This window comes from Cucumis melo, chromosome 5, assembly GCF_025177605.1.
Source record: "Cucumis melo cultivar AY chromosome 5, USDA_Cmelo_AY_1.0, whole genome shotgun sequence".
Taxonomy (NCBI): Eukaryota; Viridiplantae; Streptophyta; class Magnoliopsida; order Cucurbitales; family Cucurbitaceae; genus Cucumis; species Cucumis melo.
Genome location: NC_066861.1, coordinates 19,700,657 through 19,721,327, shown reverse-complemented (window position 1 = coordinate 19,721,327; position 20,671 = coordinate 19,700,657). Strand labels below are relative to the sequence as shown.

General features: G+C 39.5%; 1 long non-coding RNA gene across 1 annotated transcript; it reads left to right on the top strand.

The window, feature by feature from the left end:
* Positions 1 to 16,878: 16,878 nt before the first annotated feature.
* LOC127149624 (uncharacterized) lies at positions 16,879 to 18,002 on the top strand. Its single transcript, XR_007821313.1, has 2 exons — positions 16,879 to 17,153; positions 17,764 to 18,002. It is a non-coding gene; the product is annotated as an uncharacterized LOC127149624 (long non-coding RNA).
* The last annotated feature ends 2,669 nt before the right edge of the window (positions 18,003 to 20,671 follow it).

Here is a 20,671-nt window from a genome sequence, read left to right as displayed (position 1 = left end):
CTACTAGAAATAATCGAACTCCTTTACTCTACCATCAACGATCCCACTTCTTGTAGAACGATCGATCACCTTTACTTTCCTATCAACAGTCTCACTCCTATCACCTTTAATTCTATGTTTATAGTATCCATACATGTGTAGATGAAATTAGCTAGTTGTTAATTAATTTTTTAAAATTTAAAAGTATTATTATTTAGTAATTAATAATAGTAATTACGTGTAAAAGATATATTGTTATTTGGATTAAGCGAACAACCCCAATTGAAAAAAACGATGCAGTGTCCAATAAATCCAATTTAGGTTGAATTGGGTTTGACTAGTCATCTATTGTTTTTGGGTTGAGATTAAATCAAATTTGAGTATTGCTTGGATCCACCTTTGGATTTTGGATTTGAGGATGAAATTGAGATTCATTGCCGATGCGGTGCAATGAGAAATTTAATCGAAACATGATTTGATAAGAATTATAGTTTGTTCGTCAAACATGAGCTCAGTTCAACTAGCACTTGTATGAATTTGAGGACAAGAGGTCTTGGGTTCTCAAGTTCAGATCCCCTACTCTCATTTTGTACTAAGAAACAATGTATTCTCACTATATAAGTATAAATAAGAGTGGTTAGAAAATTAAACCTAAACTATAGCTACACGAAGAACATCACCATGCAAACCCATGGCAATTTTGAGATAACTTACTCAATTTTATACAGTTTTGATGCTTTCATTTTGAGAATGAAGTTGATTTATTTTAATTTTTACCATTCAAATGATGAAACTTGTATTCTTAATAACAACAGCGGTGATATATATTGGGATGCTAAGTTGTATATAGTATCGAAAGTAACAATGTAATGTCTCAAGCCCAAGATTCAAATTAGGATTTAGAATTTGGATCCTCGACATTTTCCTATATCCTTTGCGACCTAGCAAAATCATCCTTACATGTCTTAAAGACTTATAAAATGAAATCGTCTCCACAAACCAACACGAGCCTTTTCAGCATGCTTTGTCTTTACTCACATGCATTTTAATATAAAATTCCCAAGAGGTCATCCAACATAGTATTGAAGTTCTTATGATCGAACTATCGAAAAGGAAGGTGCACCTTATTGGTATAGACGATGACTTTTAATTCTTTTAAATCTTAATTAACATTATTTTTATGTTTTTAGGATCCCTCTCATTCAGATGTGATATTGGTTCATTCATGTCTCCTTCCTAAACTCGGTACAAACAAAATTTTGGAACTATTTAAAAAATATAACAAAATTTATCGAACTCTCTATAGACGACTTACATTTTTTTATATATAATTAATTAATTAAGAAATTAGAATGAATGAAATTAATATTAAGATTATGTCTTCTATATTTTTTTTCATTTGATATTAAAAATAAGGCAAATTGTAATACTAATATTTTGAATCTAATTGCTATATTTAGAACTAACCTAAAAGTTTACATTATCAATATCATAATCAAGCATGAATATTTCATTAAGGTAACAAGTAACAACGTTATATTATATAATCAAATATCAATCAATAAATATTTGAAGTAAAAATGGGATGCTATCAGTAGTATATCCAACATGTGTTAACATTGATAAGTGTATGAAAAGTAAATCAAATATGGGTCAATTTTGAATAACTTTCAACAATGTGAATAGTATTGTAAATATAACGATATATTATAAATTTAATAACTTTCTTGTCTCTTATTTATGTTTGGTTTTGTAACCATTATTCTCACAACCCTACAAATAGAAGTTGTAGAGATCATTTGTATATACACCACAATTGAGTTCAATTGTATTTTCTTCTCCCTCTCTTCTCTATTCTTCTCTTTGTTTGTTTCATTATCCTTTATTTCATAACACGTTATCAGCACGACGCTCTACAATTTTATTATTTGCAAAAGGTAGGTTATAATATTAGTTAGTTTTTTTTTATGGTATTTGTGAATATGGCATGAAACACTCCATGTATACATCATGCATAGTTTAAATGTTTGAGAATGTAATATTTTATACCTATTGCATGTTGTAATTTTACATATTACGTTTACATGGTTATTGTGTTTGTTAAAAAAAAAAATTAGTTCGTGATAAGATTATGATTTAGTTTATCTTTAATTTCTTTATGATTTATATGATTGTTTATGTTTGGTTCTTATATCAATTATTTTAAGATCTATGTATAGTTTATAGGTTCTTTATAATTTGTGTTTATAATTTAGTTGTTTACTTTCTATTAGTATAAGTTTTGTAATTGTTTTTATGATCTAAATGTTTTTATCAATTTACTTAAGTATGTTGTTTTAACATATTATGTATAAGTATGTTGTAAAATTAACATTTTTTGTGTGTATTGTTGTTAATTTTTCATAATATGTATATGTAATTTTTATTTGTAATTTTAATTATTGTACATTAACATGCATGTTTTGAATTATTATATATGGGTTTCATTGATTTTTGTATCATGTGCATAATATGATATTTATCTAAGTTGTCTTAGAATGCATGTTTGACATGTTTATTAAATTTCTAATATAAATTAGTTTATTTGTTCTTTGTTATAGTTTTACCATGTCAAGTCTTACCAAATTAGAATTTCTAGCTCTTGAAATCAATGGTGATAATTATTTATCATGGGTGCTTGATGCTGAAATTCATTTGGATGCCATGAATCTTGGAGAAACGATTATAGAAGGAAACACGACTTCAAGTCAAGAAAACGCGAAAGCCATGATTTTCCTTCGACATCATCTTCATGAGGGACTAAAGATTGAATATCTTACGATAAAAGATCCGTATGAACTATGGCAAAGTTTAAAAGAAAGGTATGATCATAAAAAAAATGTGATTCTTCCTAAAGCTCGATATGATTGGATGCACTTAAGGTTGTAAGATTTTAAATCAGTAAGTGATTATAATTCTGCATCATTTAAAATTTGTTCAAAATTATTATTATGCGGAGAAAAAGTTATTGATGAAGATATGTTAGAGAAAACCTTTTCAATATTTCATGTCTCGAATATGCTCCTGCAGCAGCAATATCGAGAAAGAGGTTTTAAAAAGTATTCCGAACTCATATCATGTCTTCTTGTTTCTGAACAAAATAATGAGTTATTAATGAAAGACCATGAATCTCGACCAACTGGAGCAACACCATTCCCTGAAGCGAATGTTGTATTTTTAAATAATATTAATGGTTGAGGTCGAGGTCGTGGTCGTAATCGTGGTCGAGGTCGTGACCGTGGTAGAAAAAGAAGTAATTATACTTTACGTGGTAATAATCATTTAGATTTCAAAAAAACCACAAATGATGATCATAGAAGGAAAACTCCACAAAATAAGAAAATTAAAAGTGGTGAAAATCAATGCTTCCGTTGTGGTATGAATGGTCATTGGACTCGTACTTGTTGTACATCTAAGCACTTAGTCGACCTCTATCAAGCCTCATTGAAGGAAAAAGGGAAGAATGTGGAAATAAACTTTGCCTATCCAGATGATGTATTTGACCCTTCCAACATGACCCATTTAGATGTGGCGTACTTCTTTAAGTCTCCTGAAGAGAAAAATGATAATGAAGGAGTAGCGAATACTTCCTTTAATTATGATAATGTCCAAAACTAATATTTGCATTATGTTTTCTCTATTTAACATTTACCAGTTTATTTACATTATTTACATTTCAAGGTTAGTTTTTTTTTCTTCCTTTTTACCAAGAGACTTATTGTAATCGTTTTTTCTTTTAATGAAGAGTTATGGACATTTCTCATATATTGGTTGATTCAAAGATGAACAATGAAGACTTATGTTTGGCAGACAGTGCAACTACGCACACAATACTTAAAAGTAAAAAATATTTTTCTACATTGACAATGCTTGAAGCAAATGTCAATACAATATCAGGTTCTACAAACTTGATTGAAGATTTTGGTAGAGCAAACCTTATTTTGCCTAGAAGAACAAAATTCACAATTAGTAATGCTTTGTTCTCTAGTAAGTCAAAAAGTAAGTCAAAAAGAAACTTATTGAGTTTCAAAGATATATGTCAAAATGGTTATCGTGTTGAAACTAACAATAAAAATAATATAGAATATCTTTATATTACATTTATTGTTTCACATGAGAAGCGTATATTAGAAACATTGTCTGCCTTTTCTTCTGGATTATATTATACTCATATACGAGTAGTTGAAACATATGCCACCATGAACCCGAAGTTCATGAATTTAAATATGTTTACTATTTGGCATGATCGATTGGGTCATCCTGGGTTAATAATGATGAAAAGAATTATTGAAAATTCTCACGGACATCCACGAAAAAACTAGAAGATTCTTCAATCCAAAGAATTATCATGTATTGCTTGCTCTCAAGGAAAATTAATTATTAGGCCATCACTAGCCAAAGTGGGAGTGGAGTTACCTACATTTTTAGAACGAATTCATGGTGACATATGTTGTTTATTATCAAGTCGAAACCTTGCATTTACACGATTACTTGTTCAAATAATCAAATTAAGAGCACAGTTTCCGGCTTATACAATAAAAAACATTCGACTTGATAATGCTGGTGAATTTACATCCCAAGCATTTAATAATTATTGTATGTCAACTGGGATAAATATTGAACATCATGTAGCTCATGTTCATACACAAAATGGTTTGGCAGAATCATTTATCAAGCATTTACAATTGATTGCCATACCATTACTTATGAGAGCAAAACTTCCATTATCTATATGGGGTCATGCTATTTTGCATGCAGCGTCACTTATACGCATAAGACCAACATCTTATCATAAGTATTTCCCAACACAATTAGCTTATGGCCAGGAACCAAATATTTCTCATTTGCAAATTTTTTGTTGTGCAGTATATGTTCTAATTTCCCCACCACAACGTACTAAAATGGGACCTCAAAGAAGGTTAGGAATATATGTCGGATTTGAATCCCCATCAATTATTAGATATCTTAAACCCTTGACGAGAGATGTATTTACTGCATGATTCGCTGATTGTCATTTTAATGAGACAAATTTTCCAACATTAGGGGGAGGAATTAAGAAGTTGGAAAACGAAATTGCCTGGAATGTATCGTTATTGTCTCATTTAGATCCTCGTACAAAGCAATGTGAACTGGAAGTTCAAAAGATAATTCATTTACAAAGTGTACCAAACCAAATGCCAGATGCATTTACAGATACTAAGAAAGTGACCAAGTCATATATTCTAGCTGCAAATGTTCCATCTAGAATTGAAATCCCAACTCAGCAAGTTGATACAATTAATGAATCAACGCTGCACCAAAAGCGTGGTAGACCGATGGGTTCAAAGGATAAAAATCCTCGAAAAAGAAAAGTGACCAGTAGTCAAAATGACTTAATTGACAATAAAAACATTCAAGAAAAAGTCATGGACACGACTAGTGGTAAAAATGTAGAAGAGACTCAAGTATATGAAGATAACAATGAGATCTCGATAAATTATACCATGACAGGAAAAAGGTGGAATAGAATTAATGTAGTTGTGGACAACATTATTGCGTATAATGTTGCACATAATATCATTCATGAAAATGAGGATTATGAACCTAAATCTATTGACGAATGTCGTAATAGAAAGGATTGGCCCAAGTAGAAAGAAGTCATCCAAGCAGACTAAACTCACTCACGAAACGTGAAGTTTTTTAACCTGTAGTTTATACACCTAAAGGTGTAAAACCTGTGGGATTTAAATGGGTATTTGTGCGTAAACGAAATGAAAATAATGAGGTCACTAGATATAAAGCACGACATGTTGCACAAGGATTCTCTCAAAGACCAGACATTGATTATGAAGAAACATATTCTCCTGTGGTGGATGCTATTACATTAAGATATTTAATTAGTCTGACTGTATGTGAAAATCTTGATATGCATCTTATAGATGTAGTTACAACATATTTATATGAATCTTTGGAAAATGAAATCTATATAAAAATCCCTGAAGGATTTAAGATACCTGAATCATATAATTCAAACTCTAGAGAATTATGTTCAATCAAATTAAAGATCATTATATGGATTGAAACAATCAGGATGAACGTGGTACAATCGCTTAAGTGAATATTTATTGAAAGAAGGTTATCAAAATAATCCAATTTGTCCATGTGTTTTTATTAAGAAATCACAGTCAGGATTTGCAATTATAGCTGTATATGTTGATGATTTAAATATAATTGGAACTCCTGAAGAGCTTTCAAAGGCAATAGAATATCTGCAAAAGGAATTTGAAATGAAAGATCTTGGTAAGACAAAATTTTGCCTTGGCTTACAAATCGAGCATTTAGTCGATGGAATTTTTATTCATCAATCAACATATACAGAAAAGATTTTAAAAAGATTCTACATGGACAAAGCACACCCATTGAACATTCTAATGGTGGTTCGATCACTAGATGTAAAAAAGGATATCTTTCGACCTCGAGAAGATAATGAAGAATTACTTAGTCTGAAGTACCGTACCTTAGTGAAATAGGTGCACTAATGTATCTTGCTAATAACACATGACCAGATATAACATTTTCAGTAAATTTGTTAGCAAGATATAGTTCTTCTCCAACAAAAAGACATTGGAATGGAGTTAAGCATGTACTTCATTATCTTCGAGGGACAATTTGATATGGGTTTGTTTTATTCAAATAAATCAAATTTTGATCTAGTTGGTTATGCGGATGCTGGATATTTATCTGATCCACATAAAGCAAGATCTCAAACAGGTTATCTGTTTACATGTGGAGGAACTGCTATATCTTGGCAGTCTGTAAAGCAAACCATGACGGCCACTTCATCGAATCATGCAGAAATTCTTGCAATTCATGAAGCTAGTAGAGAATGTGTATGGTTGAGATCAATGACTCATCATATTCGAGAAACATGTGGTTTGTCTTTCAGTAAAAATTTACCAACAATATTATTTGAAGATAATACCGCATATATAGCACAAATCAAAGGAGGGTATATAAAAGGAGATAGAACAAAGCATATCTCACCAAAACTCTTCTATACGCATGACCTTGAAGATAATTGTGACATCAGTGTTCAACAAATTTCTTCAAAAGGCAACTTGGCAGACTTATTCACAAAAGCATTACCCACATCAACATTTGAAAAGCTAGTGCACAACATTGGAATGCGACGACTCAGAGAACTTAAGTGATGTATCCATAAGGGGGAGTAGAAATATTGTCCTTAAGAAATAGGAGTACTGCATTTTTTTCCTTTGACTATGATTTTTCTCATTGAATTTTCCTAGCAAGGTTTTTATGAGGTAGTTATTAATGTATAAAAATGATGTACTCTTTTTCCTTCACTAGGATTTTTTTCCCATCGGGTTTTTTTCCTAGTAAGGTTTTAACGAGGCATTTATTTTTATATAATATGAATATCTAAGGGGGAGTATTGTAAATATAATGATATATTATAAATGTAAATATCCATAACCTACATAGGTTACAATTTTCATATAACTCTCACATTCAATTCCATATTGTAACATCCATCCCATTGAATTCTATAATATAACTTATACCATAAGATGTCCTATAAATAGAGGAGTGTGGTGCATTTGTAATACACACCACAATTGAGTTCAATTGTATTATTTTCTCCCTCTCGTTCTCTATTCTTCTCTTTCTTTGTTTCATTATCATTTATTTCATAACAAATAGTATATATTCAGATGCTAATAAACTTTGAATAATATCAATAACATATCCCATATGGACCAACACCGTAAAACATGAGTGTATTAGAAATATATATATATATATATATATATATATATATATATATATATATATATATATATAACCTCAATCAACACATTTGATCATTACTTTTTGTATTATTGTCATCACAAGCCTAATAAATTTGAAGTATAATATTAATATATTTGCGGTACATCAATACTAATTAAATATAAAATTTTAAATGTATTATTGATATACAAACAATCAGGGGCGGATCCAAGAGTTCATATCATGTGAAGCAATTTTACTCCTAAACCTTTAAAATTTTAGATATAAAATTGTTTGTTTAATAAAATAGTTAATTTGAAATATTTATAGATACGGGCATTTTTAAATTATGACTAGTTAAATTGAGAAGTTCAAGGATTTAGTAGGTGATACATAAAGTGCATTTCACTCTCATATGAATATATAATTTTAAATGTACTAATTATAAATTAAATAATATTATTTAAAAAATTAATTTTCTTAAATATAACAAAGCGCTAAAATATTTACGGCCTCTCTAACAAAATAAAAAAGCTCATGCTATTTTTATAAATTTCAAGTTTGCCCTTATTAATGCTAACCATTTTCTACTTCTTTTTCTTTTTCTTCTGTAACGCCCCAGTAGATTAGAGTTCCATTGTTCATCTCAAGAGTATTTTATTTTCTAAAGTGGTTATGAAATGAGATTTATTTTGACTTACACTTAATTAAGGTTAAAATTTTCCTTGGTTGGTTATTTAATTGTTGAGGTTTAAGGGTGAAATAAATTAATTAATTGTGAAGCAACAAATTAATTAATGCCTTGGAAAGGGTCAATGGTGGCTTTAATGAAGAGAGAGAGGAGAGTTGCCATTGGACTAAAGTAGAAAAGAAATTAATAATAAAAGAAGAAAAGAAAGTAAATTGGTGTGGGTTTTATTTTATCTTTTTATTATTCTTTTATTCTTTTAAAAAGGGGGCATTGAGAGGCGTGAAACTCATCACCTTCCCAAGAAAACCCTAGCCCCACCTTGCTCCCACCACAGCTGCCGCCACTCTCCGCCGCCGCCGCACGCCGCCGCTCGCCGCCGCACGCCACCGCACGCCAGCTGCAAAATAACCCTCGGAGCCGGCCGTAGTAGAGCCGAACCACCATCCCAGCCGCGCCGCGTCTGCAAGCCGAATCCGGAGCAGCTCCTCATCCGCGCAGCCGAGCGCCGTATCCGCAGCCAGCCACGCCGCGCCGCGTAGATCCGACGCAGCGCAGCCGGAACTCGCCGAGACAGCCGAAGCCAACCAGCCGCGCGCCTGCAAGTCGAAACCGAGCCGCCGCCGAGCTTCCAGCCGCGTCGGAAAGATCGAGCAAGCCGATCTGTGCAGCCGAAGCTCGCCGCGCCGCGTCGATCTGAGAAGTTCAGCCAGCCGCGCCGCTCCGATCGAGCCGAAGGGAGCCGCTTCGATCCGCGCACAGCCGCCTCCCGCAGCCGGCACTCGAAGCCGATCCGCCGCGCGTGCCTCCAGCCGACGAACGAACCCGGAGCCGCTCCACGCCCGCGCGCCCGAAGCCGAAACCGAAGCCGCGCCGCGTCCAGCCCTCTCCGCGTGTGAGCCGCGTCCGCGTGGGAAGCCGCGCCGCGCGTTTCCGCGAAGCCGAGCCGCATCTCCTCCCTGTTGCAAGCCGAGCCGCACGCGTAGCCTCCTGTACCGAGCCGAGCCGCGCCTGCGCCAAGCCGAGCCGATCCCTGTCCTCTTCCAGCCGAGCCGCCAGGACTAATTTGGCTCCTTCCACCTAATTTTTGGTAATTAAATCAATTATTTTGGGCATTATCCAGTAAGATTCAATATTTTGGGCACTAGTTAATTTAATTTGGAATTAAATTAGATCATTCTTAAGGGACGTCTTGGACCAAGTAAGTGCTGCAGCGCGGGAATTCTTCAGCAGGGGGGCTCGAGCACTGCAACCTCTCTAGGGTAAGTTATTTCAAATGAGTCTTGAACCGATAGTCGTTGGCGACCTAATTACGAATTTTGGCATATTAAACAGTTAGGACCTCGTCGCTTGGAAAGCGTACTGCCTCGCGGTTAGGACTCGTCAAGTAAATCTCCAGGTAAGAGATTCTACTACTAGCTCCATGCTTAGAAATATGAGATGATGTATACTCCAATTTTTGCATGTTGAGGATTGGACGGAAAGATGCCTGAAATCAATGTTAGTATGATGTAAATGACGGTATGGTTACACTATAGCCTGTTATGTGTGGCGAGAGCTGTTATAGCTATACGACGAATGTCGAGACGGAGAGGGCAGAGATGATTTATATGATATGTTATATGCTGATGCCATGTGTATGTATACTGCAATTTAGGGTACCTGTTAGCTTGATCTGTTAGAGTCGTACCTGCATGGGTGTCCTTCGGGATCACCACCTATTGAGGACTGTGTGGTCCGACGGGACGCCAGTCTAGCATGGATATAGATATGACTCGAGTGACTCGACGGGGTCCTCGCATCCCGACTGTCCTAGGTGTCCCCCGGGGCACCGAAGACCAGAGTTACGTTCCTACGGGAGCGCATGATTGCACATGTTCGGGAACGTGCCAGAGATTGGGTACCAGTTATCAGGACTCTAACAGGAAGTTAACAGGCACCTAGTGGGACTAGTAGTGGGTCCCTTACTGAGTATTTTTATACTCACTCTTTTCGTTTTATGTTTTCAGGTAGAGGACGGGGCAAGGGCAAGGGCAAGCTGGCGAGCGACCCGAAGTGAGACCGTGGAGGGCCATAGGGACTACCGCTTCCGCTTATTCTTATTTCAGATTTTCGCATTTGAATTTGAGTACTTTTCATCACTTACCATCTTTTATGTAGATAGGGCCCGAGTAGGATTTCAGAACGCTTTTACATTTTTGCATGACTACCTTGTTTAAATTTTATAAATAAAATTTCTTAAACCGTATGCGTTTTGAAATTTTTTTATGACTTAAACCACTTGTTCTATATTTGGTAATGACTTCGATTCAGTATAAGGAGTTGGGTCGTTACAGTTGGTATCAGAGCACAGTGTTTTAGGTTCTGTAGACTGACCTACGATGTAAGTCATTTTTTTTTTGTTTTTTGTTTTGGTTTTACTTCACCCTATGGCTATACGGTCCTTCGGCACTCGCCAGGTATGTCTAAAGCCTTGCTAATGTTAAGATTACAATTTTGCCTGAATAGTCTAAGACCTAGATATAGGGTGTTAAGTTCTTGTGGTGAAAAGTTTGTTGGTGAATTTTAGGGAGAATGCCGCCACGTAGGGGTGCACGCCGAGGAGGTGGTAGGGGAGGCAGAGGAGCCGGCCGTGGCCAGCCGGAGGCGCCACCTGTTGCACCGGCAGTCGACCCAAACGCACCGGTCACCCAGGCGGATCTCGCCGCGATGGAGCAGCGTTATCAGGACATGCTGCAAGCTGCTTTGGCGCCTTTCCTTGCCGCCCAGTAGAACCAGGCCGCCCCTGCTCAGGCCCAGGCCGCCCCTGTTCAGGCTCAGGCCGTCGCTCCTCCAGCCCCTGAGGAAGCTCAACCAGTACCAGTTCAACTGTCGGCCGAGGCGAAACACTTACGGGATTTCAGGAAGTATAATCCCAAGACCTTTGACGGATCCATGGACAACCCCACAAAGGCCCAAATGTGGTTGACGTCCATAGAGACTATTTTCCGGTACATGAAGTGCCCAGAAGACCAGAAGGTGCAGTGTGCAGTCTTCTTCTTGGAGGACAGGGGCACCGCCTGGTGGGAGACCGCTGAGAGAATGCTGGGGGGCGATGTCAGCAAAATAACTTGGGAGCAGTTCAAGGAGAACTTCTATGCTAAGTTCTTCTCCGCCAATGTGAAGCACGCCAAGCTGCAAGAGTTCCTAAACTTGGAGCAAGGCGACATGACGGTGGAGCAGTACGACGCCGAGTTCGATATGCTGTCCCGCTTTGCTCCCGATATGGTAAGGGATGAGGCTGCCAGGACGGAGAAATTCGTTAGAGGACTCAGGCTAGACCTTCAGGGCATTGTCAGAGCCCTCCGCCCAGCCACGCATGCTGATGCACTACGTATAGCACTGGATTTGAGCCTGCCTGAGAGAGCCGATCCGTCTAAGGCTGCCGGCAGAGGGTCAGCCTTGGGACAGAAGAGAAAGGTTGAGATGCAGCCTGACGTAGCACCGCAGCGAACACTGAGGTCAGGAGGTGTCTTCCAGAGACACCGACGGGAGCTTGCAGCAGCCGGGAGGACTCTGAGAGAGCTACCCGCTTGTACTACCTGCGGGAGAGTCCACGGAGGTCGTTGCTTAGCTGGAAGTGGAGTCTGCTTCAGATGTAGACAGCCGGGGCACACTGCTGATGTGTGTCCTCGGAAACCCTTTGAGACGACACTGCCCCAGCCTTCTGCGTCCCAGCAGGGGAGAGTTTTCGCCACCACCCGGCAGGAGGCCGAGCGAGCTGGCACAGTGGTGACAGGTACGCTCCCAATTTTGGGGCATTATGCTTTTGTGCTATTCGACTCTGGGTCATCCCACTCGTTTATATCCTCCGTTTTCGTTCAGCATGTGGGTTTGGAGGTAGAGCCTTTGGGTAGTGTTTTGTCGGTTTCTACTCCATCTGGGGAGGTTCTGTTGTCCAAAGAACAAATAAAGGCATGTCGGGTAGAGATAGCGAATCGTATGTTAGACGTGACCTTGCTAGTGTTAGACATGCAGGATTTTGATGTGATACTAGGCATGGATTGGCTGTCAGCCAACCATGCAAATATAGACTGTTTTGGCAAGGAAGTTGTCTTTAACCCACCCTCCGAGGCTAGCTTCAAATTCAGGGGGGCAGGCATGGTATGGATACCCAAGGTCATCTCAGCCATGAAGGCTAGTAAACTACTCAGCCAGGGAACTTGGGGCATCTTGGCAAGCGTAGTGGATGTGAGAGAGCCAGAAGTTTCCCTATCTTCCAAACCAGTGGTAAGGGAGTACCCCGACGTTTTCCCAGACGAACTTCCAGGACTTCCGCCTCCCAGAGAAGTAGACTTCGCCATCGAGTTAGAGCCGGGCACTGCCCCTATCTCGAGGGCCCCTTACAGAATGGCTCCAGCCGAGCTAAAGGAGTTGAAGGTCCAGTTACAGGAGTTGCTGGACAAAGGCTTCATCCGGCCCAGTGTGTCGCCTTGGGGAGCCCCAGTATTGTTCGTGAAGAAGAAGGATGGGTCGATGCGCCTTTGTATTGACTACCGAGAGCTGAACAAGGTGACAGTCAAAAACCGCTACCCCTTGCCCAGGATTGACGACCTGTTCGATCAGTTGCAGGGAGCCACTGTCTTTTCCAAGATCGACCTGCGATCAGGCTATCACCAGTTGAGGATTAGGGACGGTGACATTCCCAAGACGGCCTTTCGATCGAGGTACGGACATTACGAATTCGTTGTGATGTCTTTCGGCTTGACTAACGCTCCTGCAGTATTCATGGATTTGATGAACAGGGTGTTTAAGGACTTTCTAGACTCGTTCGTCATAGTCTTCATTGACGACATCCTCATTTACTCAAAAACTGAGGCGGAGCACGAGAAGCACTTACACCAGGTTTTGGAGACCCTTCGAGCCAACAAGTTGTATGCCAAATTCTCCAAGTGTGAATTCTGGTTAAGGAAGGTGACGTTTCTTGGCCACGTGGTTTCCAGTGAGGGAGTTTCAGTAGATCCCGCAAAGATTGAAGCGGTGACCAACTGGACTCGACCGTCCACGGTTAGTGAAATTCGAAGTTTTCTGGGCTTGGCAGGTTACTACAGGAGGTTCGTGGAAGACTTCTCACGCATAGCCAGCCCGTTGACCCAGTTGACCAGAAAGAGAACCCCTTTTGTCTGGAGCCCAGCATGCGAGAGGAGCTTTCAGGAGCTCAAACAGAAGCTAGTGACTGCACCGGTCCTGACAGTGCCCGATGGTTCGGGAAACTTTGTAATCTATAGTGACGCCTCCAAGAAGGGACTGGGCTGTGTCCTGATGCAGCAAGGTAAGGTAGTTGCTTATGCCTCCCGCCAGTTGAAGATCCATGAGCAGAACTACCCTACCCATGACTTGGAGTTGGCAGCTGTAGTCTTTGCACTGAAGATATGGAGGCACTATCTGTACGGTGAGAAGATTCAGATTTACACCGACCATAAGAGCCTGAAGTACTTCTTCACTCAGAAGGAGTTGAACATGAGGCAGAGGAGGTGGCTCGAGTTGGTGAAAGACTACGACTGCGAGATCCTATACCACCCAGGCAAAGCAAATGTAGTGGCTGACGCGCTGAGTAGGAAAGTAGCACATTCAGCAGCGCTAATCACCAAGCAGACCCCCTTACTCAGAGATTTTGAGAGAGCCGAGATTGCAGTCTCAGTAGGTGAGGTTACCGCACAGTTGGCTCAGTTGACAGTTCAGCCAACCTTGAGGCAAAAGATCATTGCTGCTCAGCTGAATGATCCTTACTTGGCAGAGAAGCGTCGCGTGGTAGAGACAAAGGAAGGTGAAGACTTCTCCATATCCTCTGACGGTGGCCTTATGTTTGAGGGACGCCTGTGTGTGCCGGAAGACAGCGCAGTTAAGACGGAGCTTTTGACTGAGGCCCACAGTTCCCCGTTTACCATGCACCCTGGGAGTACGAAGATGTACCAGGACTTAAGGAGTGTCTATTGGTGGAGGGGCATGAAGAGGGATGTGGCAGACTTTGTCAGTAGATGCTTGGTGTGCCAGCAGGTGAAGGCACCTAGGCAGCATCCAGCAGGGTTGTTGCAACCCTTGAGTGTGCCAGAGTGGAAGTGGGAGAGTGTGTCGATGGATTTTATTACGGGACTGCCCAAGACCCTAAGGGGCTACACGGTGATCTGGGTTGTGGTCGACAGACTCACGAAGTCGGCCCATTTCGTGCCAGGGAAATCCACTTACACTGCCAGTAAGTGGGGGCAGCTATATATGACAGAGATTGTGAGACTTCATGGAGTACCCGTATCCATCATTTCAGACAGAGACGCCCGTTTCACATCGAAGTTCTGGAAAGGGCTTCAACTTGCATTAGGTACGAGGTTGGACTTCAGCACGGCATTCCACCCTCAGACTGATGGTCAGACAGAGAGATTGAACCAGATTTTGGAAGACATGCTGCGAGCCTGCGTACTAGAGTTTTCAGGAAATTGGGACTCCCATCTGCATCTGATGGAGTTTGCCTATAACAACAGCTACCAGGCTACCATCGGTATGGCACCGTTCGAGGCTCTGTATGGCAAGTGCTGTAGATCCCCTGTCTGCTGGGGCGAGGTTGGAGAGCAGAGGATGCTAGGCCCCGAGTTAGTGCAGACGACCAACGCAGCCATACAGAAGATCCGAGCTCGTATGCTGACAGCCCAGAGCAGACAGAAGAGTTACGCTGATGTACGACGTAAGGACCTCGAGTTTGAAGTGGGAGATATGGTCTTTCTGAAGGTTGCACCCATGAAGGGTGTTCTGAGGTTCGCGAAGAAGGGGAAGCTGAGTCCACGCTTCGTAGGGCCGTTCGAGATTCTGGAGCGGATTGGCCCCGTGGCTTATCGCCTGGCGCTACCCCCGTCCCTTGCGGCAGTGCATGACGTATTCCATATCTCCATGCTGAGGAAATATGTCGCAGACCCAACACATGTGGTGGACTTCGAGCCACTACAGATTAGCGAGAACTTGAGCTACGAGGAGCAGCCTGTCGAGGTCCTGGCGAGGGAGGTTAAGAAGCTTCGCAGCCGAGAAATTCCACTGGTCAAAGTCCTTTGGCAGAACCATGAAGGGGAAGAGGCCACGTGGGAGAAAGAAGAGGACATGAGAGCCCAGTACCCCGAGCTGTTCGAGGATTAGAACTTTCGAGGACGAAAGTTCCCTAAGGAGGGAAGGTTGTAACGCCCCAGTAGATTAGAGTTCCATTGTTCATCTCAAGAGTATTTTATTTTCTAAAGTGGTTATGAAATGAGATTTATTTTGACTTACACTTAATTAAGGTTAAAATTTTCCTTGGTTGGTTATTTAATTGTTGAGGTTTAAGGGTGAAATAAATTAATTAATTGTGAAGCAACAAATTAATTAATGCCTTGGAAAGGGTCAATGGTGGCTTTAATGAAGAGAGAGAGGAGAGTTGCCATTGGACTAAAGTAGAAAAGAAATTAATAATAAAAGAAGAAAAGAAAGTAAATTGGTGTGGGTTTTATTTTATCTTTTTATTATTCTTTTATTCTTTTAAAAAGGGGGCATTGGGAGGCGTGAAACTCATCACCTTCCCAAGAAAACCCTAGCCCCACCTTGCTCCCACCACAGCCGCCGCCACTCTCCGCCGCCGCCGCACGCCGCCGCTCGCCGCCGCACGCCACCGCACGCCAGCTGCAAAATAACCCTCGGAGCCGGCCGTAGTAGAGCCGAACCACCATCCCAGCCGCGCCGCGTCTACAAGCCGAATCCGGAGCCGCTCCTCATCCGCGCAGCCGAGCGCCGTATCCGCAGCCAGCCACGCCGCGCCGCGTAGATCCGACGCAGCGCAGCCGGAACTCGCCGAGACAGCCGAAGCCAACCAGCCGCGCGCCTGCAAGTCGAAACCGAGCCGCCGCCGAGCTTCCAGCCGCGTCGGAAAGATCGAGCAAGCCGATCTGTGCAGCCGAAGCTCGCCGCGCCGCGTCGATCTGAGAAGTTCAGCCAGCCGCGCCGCTCCGATCGAGCCGAAGGGAGCCGCTTCGATCCGCGCACAGCCGCCTCCCGCAGCCGCCACTCGAAGCCGATCCGCCGCGCGTGCCTCCAGTCGACGAACGAACCCGGAGCCGCTCCACGCCCGCGCGCCCGAAGCCGAAACCGAAGCCGCGCCGCATCCAGCCCTCTCCGCGTGTGAGCCGCGTCCGCGTGGGAAGCCGCGCCGCGCGTTTCCGCGAAGCCGAGCTGCATCTCCTCCCTGTTGCAAGCCGAGCCGCACGCGTAGCCTCCTGTACCGAGCCGAGCCGCGCCTGCGCCAAGCCGAGCCGATCCCTGTCCTCTTCTAGCCGAGCCGCCAGGACTAATTTGGCTCCTTCCACCTAATTTTTGGTAATTAAATCAATTATTTTGGGCATTATCCAGTAAGATTCAATATTTTGGGCACTAGTTAATTTAATTTGGAATTAAATTAGATCATTTTTCCTTAAGGGACGTCTTGGACCAAGTAAGTGCTGCAGCGCGGGAATTCTTCAGCAGGGGGGCTCGAGCACTGCAACCTCTCTAGGGTAAGTTATTTCAAATGAGTCTTGAACCGATAGTCGTTGGCGACCTAATTACGAATTTTGGCATATTAAACAGTTAGGACCTCGTCGCTTGGAAAGCGTACTGCCTCGCGGTTAGGACTCGTCAAGTAAATCTCCAGGTAAGAGATTCTACTACTAGCTCCATGCTTAGAAATATGAGATGATGTATACTCCAATTTTTGCATGTTGAGGATTGGACGGAACGATGCCTGAAATCAATGTTAGTATGATGTAAATGACGGTATGGTTACACTATAGCCTGTTATGTGTGGCGAGAGCTGTTATAGCTATACGACGAATGTCGAGACGGAGAGGGCAGAGATGATTTATATGATATGTTATATGCTGATGCCATGTGTATGTATACTGCAATTTAGGGTACCTGTTAGCTTGATCTGTTAGAGTCGTACCTGCATGGGTGTCCTTCGGGATCACCACCTATTGAGGACTGTGTGGTCTGACGGGACGCCAGTCTAGCATGGATATAGATATGACTCGAGTGACTCGACGGGGTCCTCGCATCCCGACTGTCCTAGGTGTCCCCCGGGGCACCGAAGACCAGAGTTACGTTCCTACGGGAGCGCATGATTGCACGTGTTCGGGAACGTGCCAAAGATTGGGTACCAGTTATCAGGACTCTAACAGGAAGTTAACAGGCACCTAGTGGGACTAGTAGTGGGTCCCTTACTGAGTATTTTTATACTCACTCTTTTCGTTTTATGTTTTCAGGTAGAGGACGGGGCAAGGGCAAGGGCAAGCTGGCGAGCGACCCGAAGTGAGACCGTGGAGGGCCATAGGGACTACCGCTTCCGCTTATTCTTATTTCAGATTTTCGCATTTGAATTTGAGTACTTTTCATCACTTACCATCTTTTATGTAGATAGGGCCCGAGTAGGATTTCAGAACGCTTTTACATTTTTGCATGACTACCTTGTTTAAATTTTATAAATAAAATTTCTTAAACCGTATGCGTTTTGAAATTTTTTTATGACTTAAACCACTTGTTCTATATTTGGTAATGACTTCGATTCAGTATAAGGAGTTGGGTCGTTACATCTTCCTTACGATTTATTCATTTCCTTTTTGTATTATTAATTTCTTCATATTATTACTTATTCGAATTTTGTAGTTTATTATTATTTATGTAAATATTTACCAATTTCTTCATTTCCTTCTTCCAGAATTTATTTCTTTTTCTTCATTTCTCATCTTCTTTTTTTCTTCTTCTTGGTACAAGATCTTAGACTAAGTACAAGAGTACAAAATCGTTTAGATTTGCTATTAGATCGTTTAGACTAGGTAGAAGAGTACAAGATTGTTTAGACTTCCTACGTGATTATTTAGACCAGGTAGAAGGGTATAACATCGTTTAACATGGTACAAGAGTATAAGGGTACAAGATCGTTTAGAATTGCAACGAGATTGTTTGGACTTGCTATTAGATCGTTGTTAAGAGATTATTTAGACTGAGGACAAAATCATTTTTTCACTCGTGTGTGACTAATTAATTACAGGGGTATTTTTGTTATTTCACGTTGTGGGCTTAACTTTTTTCTTTTTTAAAATTGTTTTATATAATGTAAATATTTTGGTTGGTTTGTCTTTTTAGAAAACTTTAGTTAAAAATTACTACTTCACATGAATGTATATAAAAATAATTTTTTTTTTTTTTTTACATTTAAACTATAAAAAGACATAGATACAATTAATAAAAAATATGAGTTACCTAAAAATATCTTTCTAGAATTCTTGTTTTTTAATATAAAAAGTTAAAGTAAAATATTATAGTTGTTTTTTTACATATAAATTATGGAAGGACGTAGATATAATTAACAAAAATATGAGAGGGCAGATTTGTTTAAAAGTATTTGTCTCATTATATATGGATATAACTAAGGACTAAAAGTATATATTATGAAAATATTGAATGAAGGTCATATATTTTTGTGGGTAAATAGGTAATTTCATAATTTTATATATTGATTACTTGCTCCATAAGAAATCCCAACCACTTACCACCTTTGACCTCTTTAAGAATAACAAGCACATCTGCATATTTAAAAAAAGAAAAAAAAAGAAGAAAAAAAACAATAACTTCGTTTAAATAAGTATTATATTTATTTATTTATTTATTTATTTATTTATTATAATAGTTGTTATTACTAAAATTAAAAAAGTATGAAAATAGAGAGTTGGAGTTTGACCCGTCAAGAAATATCTGGAAGGTCAAAAAGTAGACTGAGGTTGGCCTTTCACTTGTCTCCCAAGCAAAGTGGACATCAATTTTACAACTATTATCTTATATTCTAATTAAATCTTATTTTTAAATTTCCAAATAAAATTCAACCTCCTTCTTCACATCCATTCTTTTAGGCCTTCCATCCATTATGAGGTGTATCTATTTCATTTATAAAATTTCAAAAAGAAAAAGAAAAACACTTCAAATCCGAAATTTGGAAAATGTTTATATAAGGAAAGGAAGGCCGAGGTGTCATGTTGTATTGTTAAAATAAAAATTGAACGAAAAGTAGACTATAAATGTAATTTGCAGATATCTAAAAAGAATGGATTAGTTTTTATGATGTGAACGTGGAATTCACAAAGAGAATGTGAATTATGATAGGCAGTGTGGGGGCGTTGCGCTGTCCCTTTGGGTGCCATCCCGATGAGATCTTGACTTTTTCCCAACAACCAAAAACTTGACTCACAAAATAAAAACTAAAATTATGATTAATTAAAAATCTTAATACTCTGCCTTATTTACTATATTCCATTATTTATTAATTTATTACCTACGAATTTTGCCTCCCACCAAACTCATTTTAACAAAACTAGTAAACAACGTGTGCGATGTGCGTGAAAATCACATGCAAAAAAATTATAATTTTAATTTAGCTTTATAAAATTAGAACAATCATTTTAATATTCTCCAAATTCATCATCTTCTTATCCTATGTCTCTTTTAAATTTGAATTTGATTTGTTTGCGCAATTTAAAATTTCATTTCTTAACATCTTACGTTGGAAACTTAACCATCTAATCTATCTATATACAAATAAATTGGAAGATAGAAAGGTTGTTGGTTGTATAATAACATATATCCAAATAAAGTAGAAGATAGCATTATGTAATATCAATTGCGATGTGGAAGATGAAAAAGTTACAATTATATGAGCATAGTAACATAGAACATTAACTAATATCGGTTATGGAATCAAAACTTTTTTTTAATAAGAAGATGGAAAGTTAACGAACTGTAACTTTTATCGTGTTGAATGTGAAAATGACCACAAACATTAAATCTATGTAAATGAGAAAATTGCCACTAAAGCAAGACTGAAAAAAGTTATAATGAAAGGGTATAATAACATCCAACAAAATCATATTTCTTTTGAAATTATGAAATTTCAAGACTTTAATATTTTTTGCTTTACACATTTTATTACCTTTATGTATAATTTATAAATTTCAACAATATTTACATTGTTTTAACAAAATCAAAGTATAAGCCACTCAACCATTTCATTAATAAAATAGCTTTGATAAAAAAAGATTAAATGAAGAAAAAATAGCAAGATTCCCGTAGTAACATTAAAAAGATTCTCATTATTATATGACTTTAACATAAAGAACATAT